This window comes from Myotis lucifugus, unplaced genomic scaffold, assembly GCF_000147115.1.
Source record: "Myotis lucifugus unplaced genomic scaffold, Myoluc2.0 scaffold_8, whole genome shotgun sequence".
Lineage (NCBI taxonomy): Eukaryota > Metazoa > Chordata > Mammalia > Chiroptera > Vespertilionidae > Myotis > Myotis lucifugus.
In genome coordinates this window covers 2,515,168-2,535,827 of record NW_005871056.1, presented here as the reverse complement: position 1 = coordinate 2,535,827, position 20,660 = coordinate 2,515,168, and positions in this window count along the sequence as shown.

Sequence of the window (20,660 nt, the reverse complement as noted above, 5' to 3'; positions counted from 1 at the left end):
TATCCTTTTATTATATAGGATTTCATTTTAGCCATTCTGTTGGTGCTGTAGTGGTATCTCCTTGTGGTTTTGATTTTCTTTTCCCTAATGATTAATGATGTTGAACATTTTTTCATAACTTATTGCCATTTGTATGTCTTCTTTGAAGAAATGCCCATCCATATCCTTTGCCAAAATTGGGTTGTTTGTCTCTCTAGTTTTGAGTTGTAAGAGTTCTTTATATATTCTGTATACCAGTGCAATGTTGTCACTTATTCTTTGGGTTTTCTTTTCACTTTCTTGATAATGTTCTTTGTTTTTCATTTTGTTGCTTGTGTTTTTGGTGTCATGTCCAATAAACATGCAAGGTCATAAAAACTTACACCTATGTTTTATTCTAAGACTTTAAGGAGATAAAGTGCTATCTCATTGTGGTTTTGATTTGCATTTCCCTAATAACTAATGACATTGAGTATCTTTTCATCTATTAGTCATTTATATATCTTCTTTAAAGAAATGTGTATTTCACTTCTTTGACCATTTTTAAATTGGGTTGTTTTCTTTTTTGTTGAGTTATAGAAGTACTTTATATATTCTAGATAGTAAATCCTTATCAGATATATAATTTACAAATATTTATCCCATTCTGTGGCTTATCTTTTCACTTTTGATAATGTCCTTTGATGTTCAAAAGGTTTTTATTTTTAGGAAGTTCGATTTATCTTTTTTTTTTAATTGTTGTTGCTTGTGCTTTTCATGTCAGAGTTAGGAAACCATTACCAAGTCCACGATTATTGAGATTTACACCTATGTGTTCTAAGAGTTTTATAGTTTTAACTCTACTACATAGCTCTTTTGTTTATAAATCAATTTTAATTTAATTTTTGTATATGGTATGAGGTAAGGATCTAACTTTATTCTTATGCACATGAAAATTCAGTTGTCCCAGCACCATTTGTTGAAGAAAATTAAGCACTTCTTGAAAACATGGTTTTGGTAGCTGAATAATATTCAATAGTGTATTGTCATTGGTTGCTCATTCCTCTCTCACCCTGTGGAGAGATTATATATATATATAATTATATATATATATATATATACACATATGTATATATATATAATTATATATATATACATATGTGTGTGTGTATATATATATAATTATATATATATATTTACTCTTTGCCCACATCTTTCTTTAGAGAAGCTGTCCAGCTCACAGCCCCAGAAAAAGCAACCCTTAGAGATCTCATGATCATTGCCTTTGGACATGGCTGGTTGGACTACAGGTAGGCATGCAGCCAAAGCTGAGCCCATTAGATCTTTCCTTTGGGAATTTGACATTGGGATACTGAGGCTGTGCCAGTTAGATTTGTGGAAATGAGTTTAAAGGTAATATAAACTCTGGGGATTGAGGTTACTATGATTAACTCTGTATGAAGGGAACAGAAGAAGCTGTAGACACTATTAAAATAGAGGCTATGAGAAATGGAGAGGTTTGCGGTTTGGTAACAATCCAGTTCTCATGAAACCCATGTGATTCTCCCCTTCCTTGCTTTTCTGGATTTTTTTCTGTGGATGTCTGGTCCTTTGCAAACAAACTTTCCCTAAGACAAGCCTTGTATTACTTAGAAATCTTGGTTGCAAGAGACAGAAAACTCAACTGGGTTAAGCCAAAAAAAGGACTCTTATTGGCTCTTATACTAAAAAAATCCAGGGTATATCTTGATCTTAGGACTCAAAAATATCATCTAGACCAGGGTATCTCTGTCTTTCAGCTCTACTTTCATTTAATTCCCAGCCTTTTCAGAACTCTTGTCTTTAATCTTTCTTGTCTACTAACAGTCTCAAAAGAAAGAAGGAACTCCTTTCTGTAGCTCCTGAACAAGTCTGGGACTCACTCTGATTATGACCATATTGTGTGAGTCATGGTACGTCTCTGAGACAATCCTAGGGGGATCTGGTGCTGGGTCTGAGTCATATGTCTACTCCTGGTGTAGGGGGAAACCTCATTGGAACCACATTGACTGAAAATGAGGAGGAAGGTTTTCACAATGGAAATTCTGGATTCTGTTATGAAATAAAAGGAAGAATGGATGCTGAGTAGCCAGAGAAACAGCAGAAGTCCAACCCAGGCATTTAGATTAATTCTAATATTTTACTAGGATGTAGTTAAATATTTGTTGATACCTCATTATTTCTTTAAGATAGTGTTTTAGTTCTGTTGCTTCATTACAGACCACCTCAAACTTAGTGGGTTAAGGATTTATTTCTCACTGTTCTGTGGGTTTACTGGGAAGTTTGGCCCCATGTGTTATGGCTGAAGTTACTCCTGGTTACATTCAGCTCAGAGCTTGGTTGTGGTTGCATCACCAAAGACAGTCTCTCCTCCTCAATGGCCTCAGTCCACGTGGCCCTTTATCATCCTCTTTGTAGCATCTACCACAATTGCAGTTATAAAGTATTTATGTAATTATTTGCTTTCTATCTTATCTCTCTCCCACTAAGCTGTAAGTCACATGAGTTCAGAGACCTTGTCTTGTTCATGTCTGTATGTTCAGCACCTAACACAGCATATGGCACAGATTAGGCACTTAATAAGTCTTTGCTAAAGAAATGAATGAACTTGCTAGTGGAAATTTCTGGTCTAACTTATTGGCTTAGTAAGGACAGTGAATCAAACAATACTCTTCCTTTGATGGTCAGTGTCAACATTATGACCGTGGATTAGCATTGCCCAAAACCATAGATGTGAAACAAGAATCTGCTTGACTCTGGGATACACCTTGGAAAGTTGCTTTAAACAAATGTGTTCAACATTAGCTTGTTTCCCCTCTTTCTGCCTCTCTCTCCCAAAAGTAGCGTACCAAAATATTCCATGATTGTGTTTCCCAGTTGATGGAGGATTTATTTAATGCAGGAATTGTCATGCTTGCTTTGAAAGAAAAAATAACTTTAAAAAGTGTCTGTCACACATTGGGGCTGTGAGTGACAGTCACGTCTGAGTTCAATTCTTTTTTAAAACAGCGGAGGAAAATGGTATTATTTCTTGTCCTGGTCCTTAAATATCAGCTACTAGAATAAACATGAAGGGAGGAGGCCAGGAAAAACAGGAAAGTGACCTTCAGGATACCCTGAATTTTGGGGATACACCAGAAGCTTATAAATTGTTGTGGTTTAGGAATCTAAGTTGTTCTGAAAGTTGTTAGTCTCAGTTTTCCTGGGATATGGGACTTTGATGGATTGAGGATTCAGAATCTTCATATTTGTCACGGGTTCCTCACACCACAATATTTTTTGGGGGGGGGGGGCATTTGCCCAAGATTTTAATTAAATAAGGTATGTATTGCATCTTTTAAAAAGTTTAGTATTTTAAATCTTTTCTTTAATTCCCTGTAACTAAAAATGGACATTTTCTTTCCAACATTTGAAATAACATTTACCTATTATGTATTTCCCCAAGGTCAGAGGCGCCTTCCCTTTCCCCAGCGCTTCACTGCCTTCTTCAATATTGGCACCTCTCACCTTTGAAATATAGGAGAATTAACAAATTGTGGAGCTAAAACTAGTAGATGAAAGGGTATGGAAGTAAAATGTATGATGATGACAAACCTTAATTTGTACAGAAGCCAGTTCTATTCCTAAACTGTTCCCAAAATAATTTATCTTCTAAAGAAATTTAGTCATCAAAGTCTAAACACTAAAGAAATTCAGTCATCAAAGTTTAAACACTTACCAGGAGTAAAGGCTAAAATTTTACCCATTTAAAAATGCTACTTCACAGGATATATTGGCAATTGAAACTTCAGATGGGATTGGTGTAGTTTAAAAAAATGAACCTGTCTCTTCTAGTTAAGAAAATGCCTGTGGACCTAATTTAGTAGCTTGAAGGGAGTTTTGAAATTGATGGGGACAGTTAGGCTTTTAGGCAAGGTAACTGTCAGTCAATGACTGTTCTGGCTACTTAATATTCAGTATGATATGATGAAGTAGGGATGCATTCAATCAAATGGGGCTTCAGCTGGGGGCAGAGGAGAGGAGAGGGGTGGGGTGAAAAAGTTTCCAAGGTGATGACAGGATACAGGTGGTGTCATGACTACAGTATTTCTGCCCAGTGGGGAAATCTGTTTTCAGCTTGGATGTCAATGAGGAAGGATGCTTTCTGTCATTTGGTGTCTAAAGTTCCTCACCTTGCCCTGGCTGTGCGGCAGATGCCACCCAAATGTAGGTGGAGTGCTCAGAATAGAAGAGAGAGCATCTTGCATGGTATTCCCATTCCTGGGAGAGTAAATAAAGTAGGGAGCCAGCATTTTTGGTAGGCAGCGCTTAGCACGGAATGAAAGCCTCCTTAACAATACTGTGATGGAAGCTCACACATAGAAACAAGGAATCAATCAGGGCCAATACTGAGAGGGTGAGAGAGGAACACAGCACAGAGCACACTGAGGAAAACCAGCACACAGGAGAGGGATGTTTGTGAGTGTGGTTCAAAGTATAGACTGGTGCTGGTCTGTGGACTGTTGGTTACTGGTCTGCAATTCGAGAAACACAGAGATTTAGAGAAAGCATTTAGAAAAGATGATAGGAATTTGATATTGCTGCAGCATCAAGTGTGGTCCTTAATTCTTGTCATTTATCTTGTACCAAAGCTAGCTCTTGTTTGGGCTGGAAGCAACAAGAAAACATGGGAGACATACATACTTAGGATTACTCAAGCTATATAGAAAGCCATGAGGCTGAACAGGTGGGTAATGAGGAGTTAAATGAAAGACAGACATGAGTCCAAAGAGGCAGAGGCAGGATAGAAGAAATAGTGGACTTGTGTCATTGAACGTGGTATAATTCATGCAGTGAGTCATATGTGGTGTGGTAGTTTAGTTTGTCAATTTTAACCCCAAAGTTTATAAAAATCTAGAATCCTGCTGTTCATCATAATTTAAATTTATTACTTAAATTGTTAGAACTGGCTACAGATGAATTATGATGGGACAACAAAATTTTTAAGTGTAATTATAATTCTTGACATGTCATCTACATACATACATTCAATGAAGCAAGTGTACACTTTCAGTAATTCTTCTCTCTTATCCCTTGATATATTTGTCAGACAACTCTCTGCACCATGTGACCCCACTGAATGATTTCAGACAAAGTGCTGTTGTTTCGAATGGCCCCAACCGGGTGTGCTGCACCCTTCTGGAATATTTCTTTAACCAGTGAGACCTGGTTCTAGAGGGGTATGCTACAAATAAATCTTCCTAGTCCTCTGCACTTGAAAGGCTTACATTTCTACCTCAATAAATTACAGTTTATAGAAAACAACAACCTATATTATCAAAGTGTATGACTCTGTTCCTGGGCTCTTATAATTTATCTTGTACTGGTGCTATGTTTGGGCTGTAGGTAAAAACAACAACAAAACATGAAGATTTACAACTAAGAGTGCTCATGCCATACATAAAGCCACACATGTACTGAGGAAAGCTCTTGCCTGAATAGATGGGTATTTAGGAGTTAAACGAAGGAGAGGCAAGACAGAGCCCAAGAGAGCAGAGGCTGAGTGGGGAAAAAACCACATAGACTTAAAGTCAGAAGATGTGGAGTTGAGTCTTGCCTCTGTCCCTTAACCAACTTCATAATCTTGGGCAAGTCACTTAATCTCTCCATGCCTTAATTTTCTATCTATAAAATGGGAAAACATACTTTCTGGGTTCCTGTGAAGTCTAAATGAGAGACTATAAGTGAGATGACATGACTGTGTATAATGCTAGAGTTAGGGATTGGGGGACGAGGGAATAAGCAATGGCTTAGAACAGGACAAACATTTTCAGTAAAGGGCCACGTAGGAATATTGGCTTTGTGGGCCACATACCATCTAAGTTGAAGCTACTCAACTCTGTCTATAGTGTGAAATAAGTATGTGTGTATGTGTGTGTGTGTGTGTGTGTGTGTGGGTGTGTGCGTGTATATATATATATAAACTAGGCAGTGGGCTGGATTTGGCTCAAGGGATAAAGTTTGTCAACCTCTGTTTAGAAGCCTAGAGACTTGAATTCTAGTCCTAGCTCTGTTTGCATCTAACTAGGTGACCTTGTGCAAATTATTTTAGTTCCTGCTCTTTCTCCATGGAACCCTACCAAGTCTCTTCAACTTCATGACATGTAGAAGAGTGAGACAGAGACAAGGAACCTTGCAAGAGTGAAATTATTTTAATGAATAGCATTTTGATTAAAGGCAAAAAGTATAGAAATACATAAGATGAAAAATTAAGTGAGGTGTAAATACAGTATGAGTATGGCTAGGAAGTATAAAGCTTGTCTTCTTTAGTATCCCAATAGATCAAACAGAGTGGAAATGACACAGGATTGACCTCAACCTCCCTGCCATCAGGACACCCCCTCAGCCCAAGACCAGATGATGATTTGGAACTCAGGGGCCCGACCTCCACCACAAGAGCAGGGTGTAGAGCCTAAGTGGGAGGGACCAGTAGCAGACGTGCTCATTGCCTTGCCCGTAACCCCTCAGCCCTCTCCTTGCTGATGGGTGGATGGTTCATGTCCTTAGTACCCAGGAAGCTCCTATCTTTGGCCACAGGCAGGTACTTCCTTTGGGTGCATGTGGGGTAAGCCAGAAATACTGGGAGTTAAATTTCTTAGGAGTGCCTTGAATCCATGAGAGCTGGGTATTGGTGGATAAATACCAGCTCTGCCTTTCCCCACATCTTGGGTGAGTCAACTCTCAAGTGTTTTCTACACTAGTTCCCAGAGACTCACACAGGATAGAACCACAGGTTTCCATGGCAGTAAACTCATTAGCACACCCTTTACTTCTTGGCTTCCTTCCCTTGCCTGACTCACTTTCCCTCACAGTGCTTCCTGGATTCACCTCTGCAATAAGCCACTAGGATCCAACTCTGTCTTAGGGTCTTCCTCTCAAGGAAGCCATGGAGACATACAGTCATTGGGAGATAGCCAAAGGCTTAAGAAAATACAGGAAAGTTCCCTTGGAGCACAAGGTCTTCCAGAAGTAAACTGAAATTTGACCATGTGTCAAGGGAAGTTTTAGGTATGCAATTTGTGCTGAGTTCCTTCTCTGTGGCCATCAAGATGAGAAAGACACAGTCCAGTCGTAAATGGCCAAGGGTTTATAATTTGGTTCTTTCAGGATGGGCAAAAAGGCCTTTCAGCTAATAGACCTCTTTCAGTCTAATAAAAAGGCATCTTCTATAGAGTAGCCGCACTTACTTATGACTCAAGTTATGAACCTCTCAGTTTCTAAGACTCCTCTAGTTTGTTTCTGAACTTTTACATATGCTCTTCTTTCTGCCCGGAATACTCACCCCCATTCATTTTGCCTGGTTCCCACTCCCACTTAAGGTTTTAGGTTCCGTGTCATTTTCTGTTGTTCTCTAGACCAAGGTAATTATGCTATTATCATGGTCCTGTGGTGCTCTGTTCTTCCACCATCATTGCACATATCAAATCATGTGCTATTGATTATTTGATTATGAGAGGTCAGGGTCACAACTTATTGATCTTTATTTCCAGTGCCTAGCAAAGGGGCTAGGGTACTCCATAACTATTAGTTGAATAAATGAACAGTATTCTTACTAGGTGGAGGACCCATCCTAGGACTCCATAGTAATTTATAGAACAGTTCTAGTGGGGATAAGTAATACAGAAGTGACCACTGATAAAAGGTCCGATTTCTTTCTACCCCTCGCCCACCCATCTTAAAAAGTTCTAGGTCAAAGTTTCTAAGTACCAGAATAGCAAGCCCACACTTGGGTGGTAGGATTGTCAGCTTTCAAATATCCAAGAGGAATTATTATCCATCCATCCATCCATCCATCCATCCATCCATCCATCCAATTAGCCAGCCAGCCAGCCAGACAGACAGATAGACATTTTCTCTATCTTCCCATTCATCAAAAAAAAATGATTGAGTTCCTATTCTCTCTCTGGTATTATGCTAATCACTGGGGACATGAAGTGGTTTTATTCCTGCCCTTCAGAAGTTAAAAATCAGGCCAACTGAACAAATAATTAAAAGCTATTGCAATAAGTGGCTCAACAGAGATATTATGAATTATTTGGGTACATAGGGCATGAGCAGCTACTTCTCTAATAATATGTATTTTGTTCATAAATGTGGCTCCAGGAGTTAGGTTACCTCTTCACCATGGCTAAATGCTCCCACATGGACTTCTTTCTTCCTTACTTCCTCTCATCTTTATTAGGAGCTTAATCCTTATGGCCCAGAGTATAATATATGATTAAAGGTTAGAGCAGGATGGATGGAGTAGTGGGAGCTTATCTTGCAACCAACACGAAGGGGATCCAGTTGTGCCTCCATTAACCCTACCAAAATAATTAACTTCTTGCCTTGACTGTTAGCTACCCACCAATTTCTATTAAGCCTCTTTTTATTGGGCCAATTAAGTATGTGTTATTAATAATCCTATCTGCACAGTGTTTAATACTTTTCTAAGAACTTCTTTATAGATTGAAAGGAGCATAAAAAGTCATCTTGTAGTCCAGCCACCCATATGATTTTAAATTCTTTCTGCAGCACATGCTGAAGGCCACCTACTGTCTTCTACAATAGCCTCCTCTACCTTCCTGATCTGGAGCTAGCCACTCTTTATGCAGGGCCAATCAAGTTCTTTGTAAAGTAATTGCCTACTCACTGAATGCCCAGAATTCCTTTATTCTCATATTTATTTCTTGAGTCCTCTGATCCCATCTGTTTCATACCTCGCTCTTTATGTTATTATTCCAACATCCTTGCCTATCTCTTGATATGTCATAACCCCATCCTTCCATTCCAACCCATCATTTAGACATTCTCTTCCATCACCTGGATAGGGGGACCACATTATCCTTTGGTAGGACCCATTTGTTACAGTTACTCTGGTTGCTATAACAAATTGTCTCAAAGTATAGTACATAAAAATACTACTACATGCTCATGGATTCTCTGGGTCAGGTATTCACATGGGGCATAACAGAATTGGCTGACTTGTGCTCCATAATGTCTGGTGCATCACCTGAAAAATCTTGAAGGATGAGAGATAGAATCATTGTAAGTTTCATCTACTCACATGTGTAGTAGTTTATGCTGGCTATTGACTAAGAAGACTTAAAGCTAGGGAGATGTAAACAGTAGCTAGAATATCTATATGTGGCTCGTCTTCATCACAGTATGGTGACTGGGTTCCAAGGGCAAGAATACAAAAAGAGAGAGAGCCAGGCATAAGATGGATACTTTTTATGATCTATTCTCAGAGGTCACATAGGATCATTTTCTCTACTGGTCAAGATAGTTACAAAGATCTGCCCACATTTGGGGGGGAGGGCGGAAATAGACCCTCACTCCAACCCCTGGATGGAAGAGTGGCAACATCACATTGTAAGATAGGGATAGGATATACAGGATGTCCCCCCAAAAATGTATACACACTTTGAATAATTATAAAGGCAGTGTTTTTTAAAAAACATGTCATTTTCAAAATCTATAGACATTGTGTATATACATATTTTGGGATACCCTGTTTAATGGCATGGATGTTTTTGAAAAATGTAACCTGCCACATCCTCCTAGTGCCCAAATGCTCTCCTTCCATGCTCTGCCCCAAGGGAAGGACAACATCATGGACATAGGTCTGTAGTACAGTCAATAGTTTTTGTCATAAATAAAATCTATGTCCCCGGGACTCTTACACTTTGGCCTTAATTCTCTGTACTTGAGGCCACACAGAACCAGCCTATTACTTCCAGTGCATTTAAGGAATCTAGTACTCTAGGAGTTTTTGGTCCTATAGACTAACCATTCAAAGTTTGGAGTTCATATTCCATCTTGTATATTCTCTAAATGAGCTTTAGTTGTTTTCCTAACCCCTTTAAAGCATTGGGATTTTCAAATGAATACATACTCCAGATGTGATTCCTCCATTTCAGATTAGAAAAGGATGAACATTCCTCTTCATCTCATTCTGGATTCACATTAATCAGCCCAAGGCTTCTTTGCCTTTTATTTTAGGAAGTCACATAGTACTGTTGACTCATACCCAGCCTACAGTCAACTAAAACTCCCAAGTCAAGTCACATGCATTGCTACTAATTCCTGTTCCTTGTTCTAAGCTTGAGTTGAATTACTTTTTAGGCCAAAGTTCAAAGTTTTTAATTTCTCTGTTAACTTCATTTTATTAAATTTATCCTATAATTCTAGCCTATTAAATCATTTTTGGATATTAAGTATTATCTGGATATTAAGTTCTCCTTCCAAAGCTGCATATAGCCTAAAATTCTGTTATGCCATCAGGGCTCACATCGAAGTCATTGATTAAAATGTTGAATAAACATATAAGTTTTCATTTGACGCATACATAAACCATCAGAAAATCAGGGAACATTATTCGTGGTTTTCAAATGAGGGAATCAGGACTCAGAGAGGTCTAGGAATGTGCTCAAGGTCATGTTGCTGATAGGTGTGACAAAGAAGAAACTTGAACCTATGTGTTCTGCTCTTTTTGCATTCAGCCCTGGACACTGGCTAAGAAGGGGTTAGGGGATGAGCAAACAAAATGTAAGCCATGACTAAATATAATTAGAATAATAAAAATGACCTCTGACATTGACTTTTGGAAAAGATAACATGGGCCATTTCTTTCTTAATCTCCATTTTCTACCATTGTGCATTTCCCCTCTTTACTTGCAAATACCTTTATTTTTCAATCTCAATTTCAGAAAGACCTATTTCCTGAGTTAATCCCCTTGAATCACAACCCACATGCACACAAATCTCCTGCAAGAAGACACTAGAATGCAAAAATGGGAAGCACCTACTATGCCTGTCAAGGTCAAGGTGAGTCAAGAATAAGGCGGAGGAAGTAGGGTGACAAAAATGACGGTGTTTGCCTGGGATGGTTCCATTTTTAGTACTAAAAGCCCCAGGAAATCTCCCATTCTGGGAAAATCAGATGGTTGGTCACCCTATAAGTAGGATGCCTTCTGTTCTCTAGTCTCCTCTTTAATGTTAACACAGATCCTTTGACACTCTCCTTCTACCGAGCAGTGAGGTCTATATTCCCAACTCGGTGACTTTATAGAATACAGGGGAAGTGACACTGTACCAGTTTCCAAGCTCAGGCCTTAAGACACTGGCAGCTTCCACTTCCCATCTCTTATGCATTATCTTGGGCCCTGAGTCACCATGTAAGAAGCCCAGTTATTCTGAGACTGCCATCCTTGAGAGCTCACATGTGGACACTCCTGTCAACAGCCTCAGCTATCTTGGATCCTCCAGACCACCCCATGTACCAACTGAATACCACCACTGAAAGAACAGGAGAACTACCCAGCTAAGTCTTATTCAAATTCCTGGCCCACAAAATTGTATCATATGATAATGAAATGGTCTCTCCTTGAGCTGTTACATTTTGGGGTAGTCTATTATGCAGCTAGAGATCTAGGGTGAATGCCAAACTTGATCTAAATAAACTATACCTAATCTTTTTACTCACTGTTATAAACAGTAACCATCTCCAAATAAATGATCTGCATAAGGTCTATGCCAGCCTTGCCTAACCTCACAAGCCTCTTTTGATGGGCAAAGTAAGGTGAGCTGAGTGCTGGCTTTGACTACTTATATCCATTCTTCCTGCATCACCTTGCGTGCCATATTGGCTCACTTCCTTCCCTATGAGCTGGCTCATCTATGTGCTGTATGTTCCAAAGAATCCTTATTGATGAGATTTACATCTTTCATTCTCATCTTTGTCACTTTGTTGGCAATAACAGACTGCACTCCTGTAGGCTACAGTCTCCACCACTTGAATTCTCACTCAGCCTCACATTTATCTAGAGCAGCAAACACTTGACTGCTCCTTCCCAGTTTGGCTCCATGATTGAAAATCTGATTGAAGAAACTAGATTCCTGGAGGGCAAGGGCTGCGTTTTAAGTGTCGTTGGGTCCCAATAGTATCTCTTTAGATGGATGAATACATTCTCACCACCCTGGCAGAACCAGTTCGCTTTGCTTCTGGTCCTTCTCTTGCCTAATCTTTTCACTTAAGCCCTTTAAGTGTCTTTCAATTCCTAGAAAGGATAGGTCTTAAGAAAGAGCAGAGTGTACTGTTGTTAGCAGGGGATTTTAAAGTAAGAAAAGGGCAAAAGGATTCTGCGTTATTTTGAGGCTCCTTAGCCCTCAGTTCTCACTGAATAATTTGTGTCTGATTATTGTCCTTTTTGAAATCTCTGACTTTTTGATGGGTCTTGGACAATGGGAACAAGAAAGGTGACACATATGTCCATTTGTCATGCACTGGTGTAGCAGGAGGAAATGTCAGGGATAAGGATCACAGAGTCAGCTGGTGAGTGTCAGCTAAAATATTCCCTAAAGAATCTCCAAATGTTGGATCTGTAAGGGACCGATAAGAAAAAGGAGTAGTAATATGGTGACATAGATGGTGATGGAATTAGGACAAGGACTCTAGCTTCCAATCTCTAGTCAAGTGCTCTTGACACCACACTATCCTATCTAATAATAGACAAACATGGTAATTGACCATACCTCCGCTACACCTCCCATGAGCTAATCAGAGCGATATGCAAATTAACCACCAACAAAGATGGCGGCTAATTTGCATACTGTAGGCAGGGCAGGACAGTGGGAGCCGCCATCCAGCCCCCTTGTGCAGCCTGGCCGGCACGGGGCTCAGGTGGGTTGCGGCGATCGCGGGGGCCCCGCCCCATGTGTGGCCCTGGTTGGCGCGGGGCTCAGGAGACGCAATCAGCAAAGCGGGACTGGGGATTGGCGAATGGGCGCAAAGCAGATCTCCTGGTCCTTCCCCTCAGCTGGCAGGCTCCTATCAATCTTCAGTTTCTACTGAAAGGAATGTGGCGCCTCAACTGCGCAGCCTCCCAGGACTCTGACTCGCAGGCTCCGGAGTGGAGACTTCAACAAGGACTTCAGAGCCTGTTCAGGGGAATAACCGCCAGGTCCCTACTCCACAGCTGCTTCTGTGTCTGCAAGAAACTGTGCATGCTCCTCCTTGTGACATGGGTGGGGCCAGAGCCTGAGTTGAGTGGTTCCACGATAGGGATAGCAGCTGGACCAATGCAGGGATGGAGGGAGGGAGGGCGGGGAAGGAGCAAGGGGGAAGCCCTGGTTCCTTGCTCCTCCTCCCACAGGCATAGCCCTTGCTGCTGTTATGATAAAAGGAGTTGTGTTTTTCTAATTCTGTCTGGGTAAAGGAAACAAGTGTCTGTTGACTTCTGATCTTACTCTCAGAGCTGCCAGTTAATCCCTCTGGATGCATCATATCCAACCTCTAAAGGATCCGAGGGGCAGGATCAACCTTCGTTCCATAGTTGAGGAAACTGACCAATAAACACATGTGTCTCATGCCTCAGTGTCAACTCCCGCAGAAATCTCTGGGTAATGACTCAGATTCTATATCTAAGGGTATATTTTCTTCTTTTTTCATGTTTACTTCAGCCCCAGGAATCAAATAATACAATAAAGAATAAAATGAGTTCAGAGGACTCAGCATTGTATTCCCAGGGCCTTTGGTCCCACACAAACCACAGAGCTCAGTTATCCTGAGATGAAAGGAAAGGAAAGAGAAACGTGAAAGGTTTCCCAGCTCAGTCACAGAGACATCTCATAACCACATATTAAGGACACGACATTAACTTAGGGGTGGAAAGGACACAAATGAAATAGAAGATGGAGCCATTTGGAGTGAGCAGGCCAGCAGGGGGGCAGTTGGGAGCAAGCAGGCCAGCAGGGGGGGCAGTTAGGGGTGAGCAGGCCGGCAGGGGGGTAGTTGGGGTGAGCACACTGGTACAAGGGGCAGTTGGGGGTGATCAGGCTGGCGGGGGAGCATTTGGGGGTGAGTAGGCTGGCGGCGGGGGGAAGTTGGGGGCAAGCAGGCTGGCAGGCAGAGTGGTTAGGGGCAATCAGGCAGGCAGACAGGTGAGTGATTAGGAGCCAGCAGTCCCAGATTGTGAGAGGGATGTCTGACTGCCAGTTTAGGCCCGATACCTGTAAACTGGCAGTAGGACATCTTCCAGGGGTCCCAGATTGGAGAGGGTGCAGGCCGGGCTGAGGGACACTCCCCCCCGCCCCCCCAGTCCCCAGGGAACAAAATTTTGTGCCACTAGTCTATATATATAAAATCCTAATATGCAAATAGACCGAACAGGAGAATAACAGAACAACTAACCGGACTAACCAAACAGCCAGTCCTTATGACATTCGCTGACGTGCGTGGAGCATGGTGGGCATTGGCAGCAGGCAGCAGAATGCGGAACATGGTGGGCTTCGGCCACAGCAGGATTGTGGAGCAGGTGAGCAGGGGTGCTAGACCAAGGAGGGGCGCCAGTTGTTGTCATCGGGCAAGCCTCTGGTGGTTACTGAAAATTATTTGCTCCCGTGTGCTGTGGTCCTGCCTGGCACTCATACCCACTGCCGGCTCCTGGCACCATCCCCCAATTACTCGGCACTGTCAGCGGGTGCGAGCAGCGGCTGCTGGCCCTGATCACCCCTGAGTTCTTCTCCACCTCCCCCTGCTCCTGAGGGGCGATCGGGGCAGCAGTCACCACTTTCACACACTGACAGCACCAGCCCCACTCGCACTCACTGCTGGCACTGGCCCCAGTCGCTCTGCACCGACAGCGGGTGCAAGTGAGGCTGGTGCCATCAGCATGTGGAAGTGGTGGCGGCGGGCTGCAGGCAGAGAGGGGATGGGGGCCATGGCAGGAGGGGCTGGGTGGGGGTATGGAGGATGGACCGAGACCCACCCCTGTGCCCACTGCAGCCTTGCGGCCCACAGTTCCTTTCAAGGTGCATACATTCGTGCACTGGGCCCCTAGTGTTATAATAATGCAGATTTCCAGGTCAAGATAAGGGGACCACATGCAATTGTCTCCCCATTCTCTCTCCAAATCCCATTGAAATCATGACAGAAGTTCCAGAGGAAATAAACCCCCAACAGTGTGGAGAGTGGGAGCAGGTTTATTATTCCATGCGAGTTATTAATGAATGTCTGGGTGGCAGACGGCAGAATGGGAACACATTGACAGGTAAACAGATGGAGGAACCCACCACTGCTAGAATGGAGACTGCAGCTCAACCTGGAGCCTCTCTCCCTCAGGAGCCAGGAATGCTGGAAGCCTGGCATCACCAGGTAGAGTGCCTTAGTGTGGGAGGTGGGACAGTAAACTGTGGAGGAACTGTTAATAGAAAGACTGCCTGTGGCAAAGCTGTACCTATTCTCTCCCCCACCACATGCATAAATGCTCCTCTTACCCATCCATGGAGCTGCAGGAGAGCTGGCAGCCTCGGGTTCATCCCTAGGCCAAACACCCAGCCTCACATCCTTGCTGTGTCCTCACATGACCTTTTCTCTGAGTGCTCACATCTCTCGTATCTCTTCCTCTAAGGACACCGGTCCTTTTGGATTATGACCTCATTTAATTATCTCTTAATTATCTCTTTCAAGGCCCTGTCTCCCAACACAGTCACATCCAACCTAAGTTACTGAGGGTTAAGGCACAGCATAGGAATTTTGGGGAGACACAATTCAGTTCATAACACCCACCTATAGCAGAGTGCTTGAATAGAGAGTACCATGCAGCTATAGAAAAAAAGTACCAGGAAAGTCTCTGAACTGACATGAGCAATGTTCATAATGTATTCTTTTTTTTTTTTAAACATATTTTATTGATTTTTTACAGAGAGGAAGAGAGAGGGATAGAGAGTCAGAAACATCGATGAGAGAGAAACATCGATCAGCCGCCTCCTGCACACCTCCTACTGGGAATGTGCCCGCAACTAAGGTACATGCCCTTGACATGCCCCTGGGACCTTTCAGTCCGCAGGCCAACGCTCTATCCACTGAGCCAAACCGGTCAGGGCTAATAATGTATTCTTAACAATAAAAAGATGCTAAATACTCTTTGTTATCCAGGAAGAATGTACACACTTATATATGTGTATATGTAGTGTAATCTTTGAATAGTCCCTGAAAATTAACTATTTGCAAAATTGTGTTACTGACCACTTCTAGTAGCAGTCCTTCAACCATTAGGTTTTTTTTTTTTTCATATTAATGAGTCAACTACTTAGCTTACTTTCTGTAGCTTAATTGAACTTTGATCTGGGGGGGGGTAGTCTTCTCAAAACTTAATTAAGTTCTAATTAACCAAGATTTTATTGATGTAATGATAGTTCTGATTAGTTGTCACTGTCACCAAATCTCATGTACTAGTATTTTTTTAATGGACTTGGGGATTGAACTTGACAGATAATACTTTTAGGATTTAGAAATGCTTTAGGCTACAAGTAGCAGAACACTCAGCTATAAGTTGCTTAAACAAATAGAGATTTCTTTTTCTCTGTAACAAATATTGCATATACCAGTGGCGCAGGATAATGCTAATACAGACAGGCTTTTTCTATTTTTCATTTCTATCTCCTCATTCTTAGCAAGTTGATTTGGTTCTTCTTGGTTGCAAGATGCTTGCTGCAGTTCCAGGCATCCCATATACTTATGCAACTCACAGAAAAGGAAGACAGAACAGTGATAGCCTATTCTGTCTCTATTTATCAGGAAAGTAAAAGACTTTCTATCCCTCCAAGCTCTCCCACCCCGCTTTTTCCTTCACATCTCATTGGCTAGAACTAGTCATATTACAACTTCTAGCTGCAAAGGATTAGTAAGGAAACAGGATTGTCACGGTTGACTTACATCAATCAAGATTCATCACTTCTGGCCCTGCTGGCATGGCTCAGTGGTTGAGTGCTTACCTATGAACCAGGAGGTCACGGTTCAATTCCTGATCAGGGCACATGTCTGGGTTTTGGGCTCAATCCCCAGTGTGGGGCCGATTCTCTGTCGTCATTGATGTTTCTCTCTCTCTCTCTCTCTCTCTCTCTCTCTCTCTCTCTCTCTATATATATATATATATATATATATATATATATATATATATATATATTAAAAAGATTCATCACTTCTGGCTGAACACATTACCACTTTAACAAAGATGAAGTTTTGTTAGTAAGGAAAGGTAACTAACATTTCTGCCATACTTCTAGAGAAGGAAAAAATGAGAGAATGTTCTTTTCTCAATGCAAATCCATCTTTATTTATCTCTGTCCATCACCTTCTTTTTTTTGGTTAACCAGTGAACCATTTCTAATTCTTTCTAGATCTGTTTTCCCAGTATGTACTTTGGGGCCTCTCTTCCCAATCAGTCCTGCAATAATGCTGCCTTTCTCATTCTACTCCACCTATTTGGCACGTTCTTATTACATAGATAACTCTCTAGACTTTTCATAGAACTGGGGAGAAAGGGAAAACTCAAACATAATCAATAAAATATCAAAATGATTTTTTATCCCCCCACCCAAAACAAAGTATTGGCAGAGCTGGCACTAATATGGGAAGACTGACTGGTGAATATTGTTTCAGTTGTGTTTCCCAGGAGATCCTGGCCCCAGGAATTGAGTGCAAGTAGTTTACTTAGGAGATGATCCCAGACAACATTGGTAGGGGAGTGGGAAAGTGGGACATGGAAGGGAAGGCACTGGTGAAATGTCAACATGAAGCCAGTTATCACTCTGGGCAACCAGAGCTTACTCCTCCTGGGGACCCCATAGGAGTCAGTGCAGAGAGGCACCTCTGAGTTGTCCCACCTGAAGGGGGAGGGAGCTGGGTATTTGTCCTTCCTCTTTTATTTGTTGTTGGCTGAGGACTGCTGCAGGGGCATGAGCAATAATTTCCAGGATCATGGGTTCTATGTTAATAGTTCTGTGGTCACCTTAGGTTTGGGTGGTGGGGGCTCCAACCACCCAAATAAGCCCTTCTGTAGTCAGAAGTCAGGCAGGTGAGCCCTATAATGGTAAGGCCAAGAGCATGTGGGCAGGGCATTGATGGCAGCTGCTATAGGTGTACTTTTTATAATTTTCAAATCCCATTGCTCATTGGAAATGATAGTAGAACCATGAACAGCTACTAAAAGGAGTGGAAAAGCAGAACTTGAATAATCTGGAAACAGAATCGTTGAGCATTGGCTGTTACTTTGGGATCTTCAGAGTTTCATAAGATCTCCACATTCCAGAGGTCGCTCAGGCCTCCATGCCTTTGCCTCTTAGTGGTCCCCATTAAGGCCTTTTCATCTCCCCACCTGCTGGACTTCTGTCTTTCGATGCCTATCTCAAACATCACGTCTTTTCCATAGTTTCCTACTCCCATCTTCCTTCCCCATCTCCAATTTCTTACAGTTTGCATGTCCTCAAAAGCAAAACCTGTGACAAGGACGTGGACACAGATAGTTTATTTGCACAAGTAAAGGAGTGGAGAAAGAGAGATGGGGAAGGGCCAATGACATGTGCATCAGTCAGTGGTTACTGCTGTGGGCAGCTGGGGCTTCTGCTGCTGGGCCCTCTAAGGGACCATATAGAATGTGCCTTGGAATTGGCTCACCATAGAGTAGGAAACTGGATATTTATCTGCCAACTCTAGGCCTCATTGGTTAAGGGTTGCTTGTGGGGGTGGTAAACCCCCAGTACCTCCAAGCTGTCCTAAACACAGTGACCCATACTGTTGCCATAGAAAACTCTTCCTCAGGCATACAAGCAGAGAGGCACAGGGCTTGAGGAGGGAAGCTGTCACTATACATAGACAATGTCCACAGGTGGATCTTCAGATGGACTCAAGGTGGACCAATGGGATATGGGAGTGATGGGATGTACAGTGCATGCTACACCTGACGTCTCCTAGTTAGTTCCTCCCTTACCAGTGCTCACATGTGTTGGGGTCCAACCCCAACGGGTCCAGGGATCCCCAAAGGTGTGGACGGAGTCGGCGAAGAATGAATGACATGGAAACTGGTTTCAGTTCATCAGCATAGCGAGGTTCTCCCTCCAGGATCTCCAGCGAAGTTCTGGTTAGGAACTCCAACCAAGTTCTGGTGCCATGTTCTCTCGCTAGGTTCTCCAGCCAGGTTCTCCAGGTTCTCCAGCCAGGTTCAGTCACCAGGTTCTTTAGCCAGGTTCTATCCAGGTTCTTTTGCCATGTTCTGTCTAGGTTCTCCAGTGAAGTTCTGTAGCCACGTTCTGTCCAGGATCTTTTGCCATGTTCTGTCTAGGTTCTCCAGTGAAGTTCTGTAGCCAGGTTCTGTCCAGGATCTTTTGCCATGTTCTCTGGCTAGGTTCTGGTTAGGATCTGACGAGGATCTGATGTTTATTATCTTGTTACATCCGTATTTATACCAGCCGATTTTAATCCTGTCAATTTCTATTACAAAGGTTAGGGCGTTTCTTATCTCCATTCCAGGGAGTAAAGATTATGTAGCTTAACTACCCGCCTGGCACTTAATTAAGGGGTTGTATCCCCTCCCTAACCTCAGGGAAAGATCCCCACCTGGGGAAACAACCTTTCTCGGAGAGGTGACCTTGGTTAAAACACATGGCGCTAAAGGGAGCAAACATATTAAGAACAGTATGCTATATATGCCAGGTCCATTGAAACATATGCTGTGCAGATGTTTCTTTCCTGCAGCGACTGTGTCAAGCAGCAAGGATGGACCGGCTTCCGGCACACATGATATTTTAATTTCTTCATAATAGCCCTACGTGCTTCATATCTGTTTGTTTTGCCAACAAATATTAAGCATACTTTGTTTCTGCTTTACATTCAACCTTCACAACAACGCAAGAGGCAGATACTATAATTGTTCCCATTTAATAATGAGAAAACTGAGTCCCAGAGAGATGAACTAATTTTGTGTTTATGCACCTATCTCTGCTTCCAGACTGTGAGCACCTGAAGGCCACGGCCTTTGTGCTACTGCTCTCTGCATACTCACATCCAGCTCACTGGCTGACATATAGTTGGTACGCAATAAATGTCACTTGAATCAGATTATTCAGAAGATTCAAAATCACTATGGAAAGAAATGCATGGCATTGAACAATGTCATTTTGAAAACAGCTTTTCAATAATCAGCAAGGCCCTGGGCACAGCTGGAATGATCGGATTGTACAAACTGAGTCTGTCAGAAATCATCAGGAAGAAAAATAAATCATGTTGCATGACCACTCAGATGCAAACCCGCTGTTTTCCCTTGTCTTGGGATTAGCCATGAGTTTTAGTAACTCTATTTACACCTGCATTTTTTAAATAATTGCAAACAGAATTAATCTTCAGTCTTACCCTTTGATGCAATGCCAAGGGACTATTTGGAACACAATTTATTCTCTGCCCAGCATATATTGGAAATAACCCAAAGTAGCTGTCAAGGCATAAACAACTCAGGGAAAAGCATTGCTGTGGTTTTACTGAACAGATGGTCTGATGACGTCGGTGTCTCCAGATTACCTGCAGCAAAAGCAGATGGAAAAATTAACATCACAGCCCAAGCTTGATGGCAGTCCAGGAGTCACGGAGAACTTCAGGGGAGAAAAGTCACATGGGATGCTTTCTTTGCTTTGTTTTCAAGTTCTACTGGGAATCTTGCCCTTTTCACAAATTCCTCAAATGAAATAGCAAGAATTATTTCAGCTGATCCTACAAACAACCACCACCAAGGCAGGGCCGGAAGACATGGCATTCAGCAATGCCACTGCCACTAAAAAGTGAGGTTGATTCTAAAAAGAGGTTATTAAAT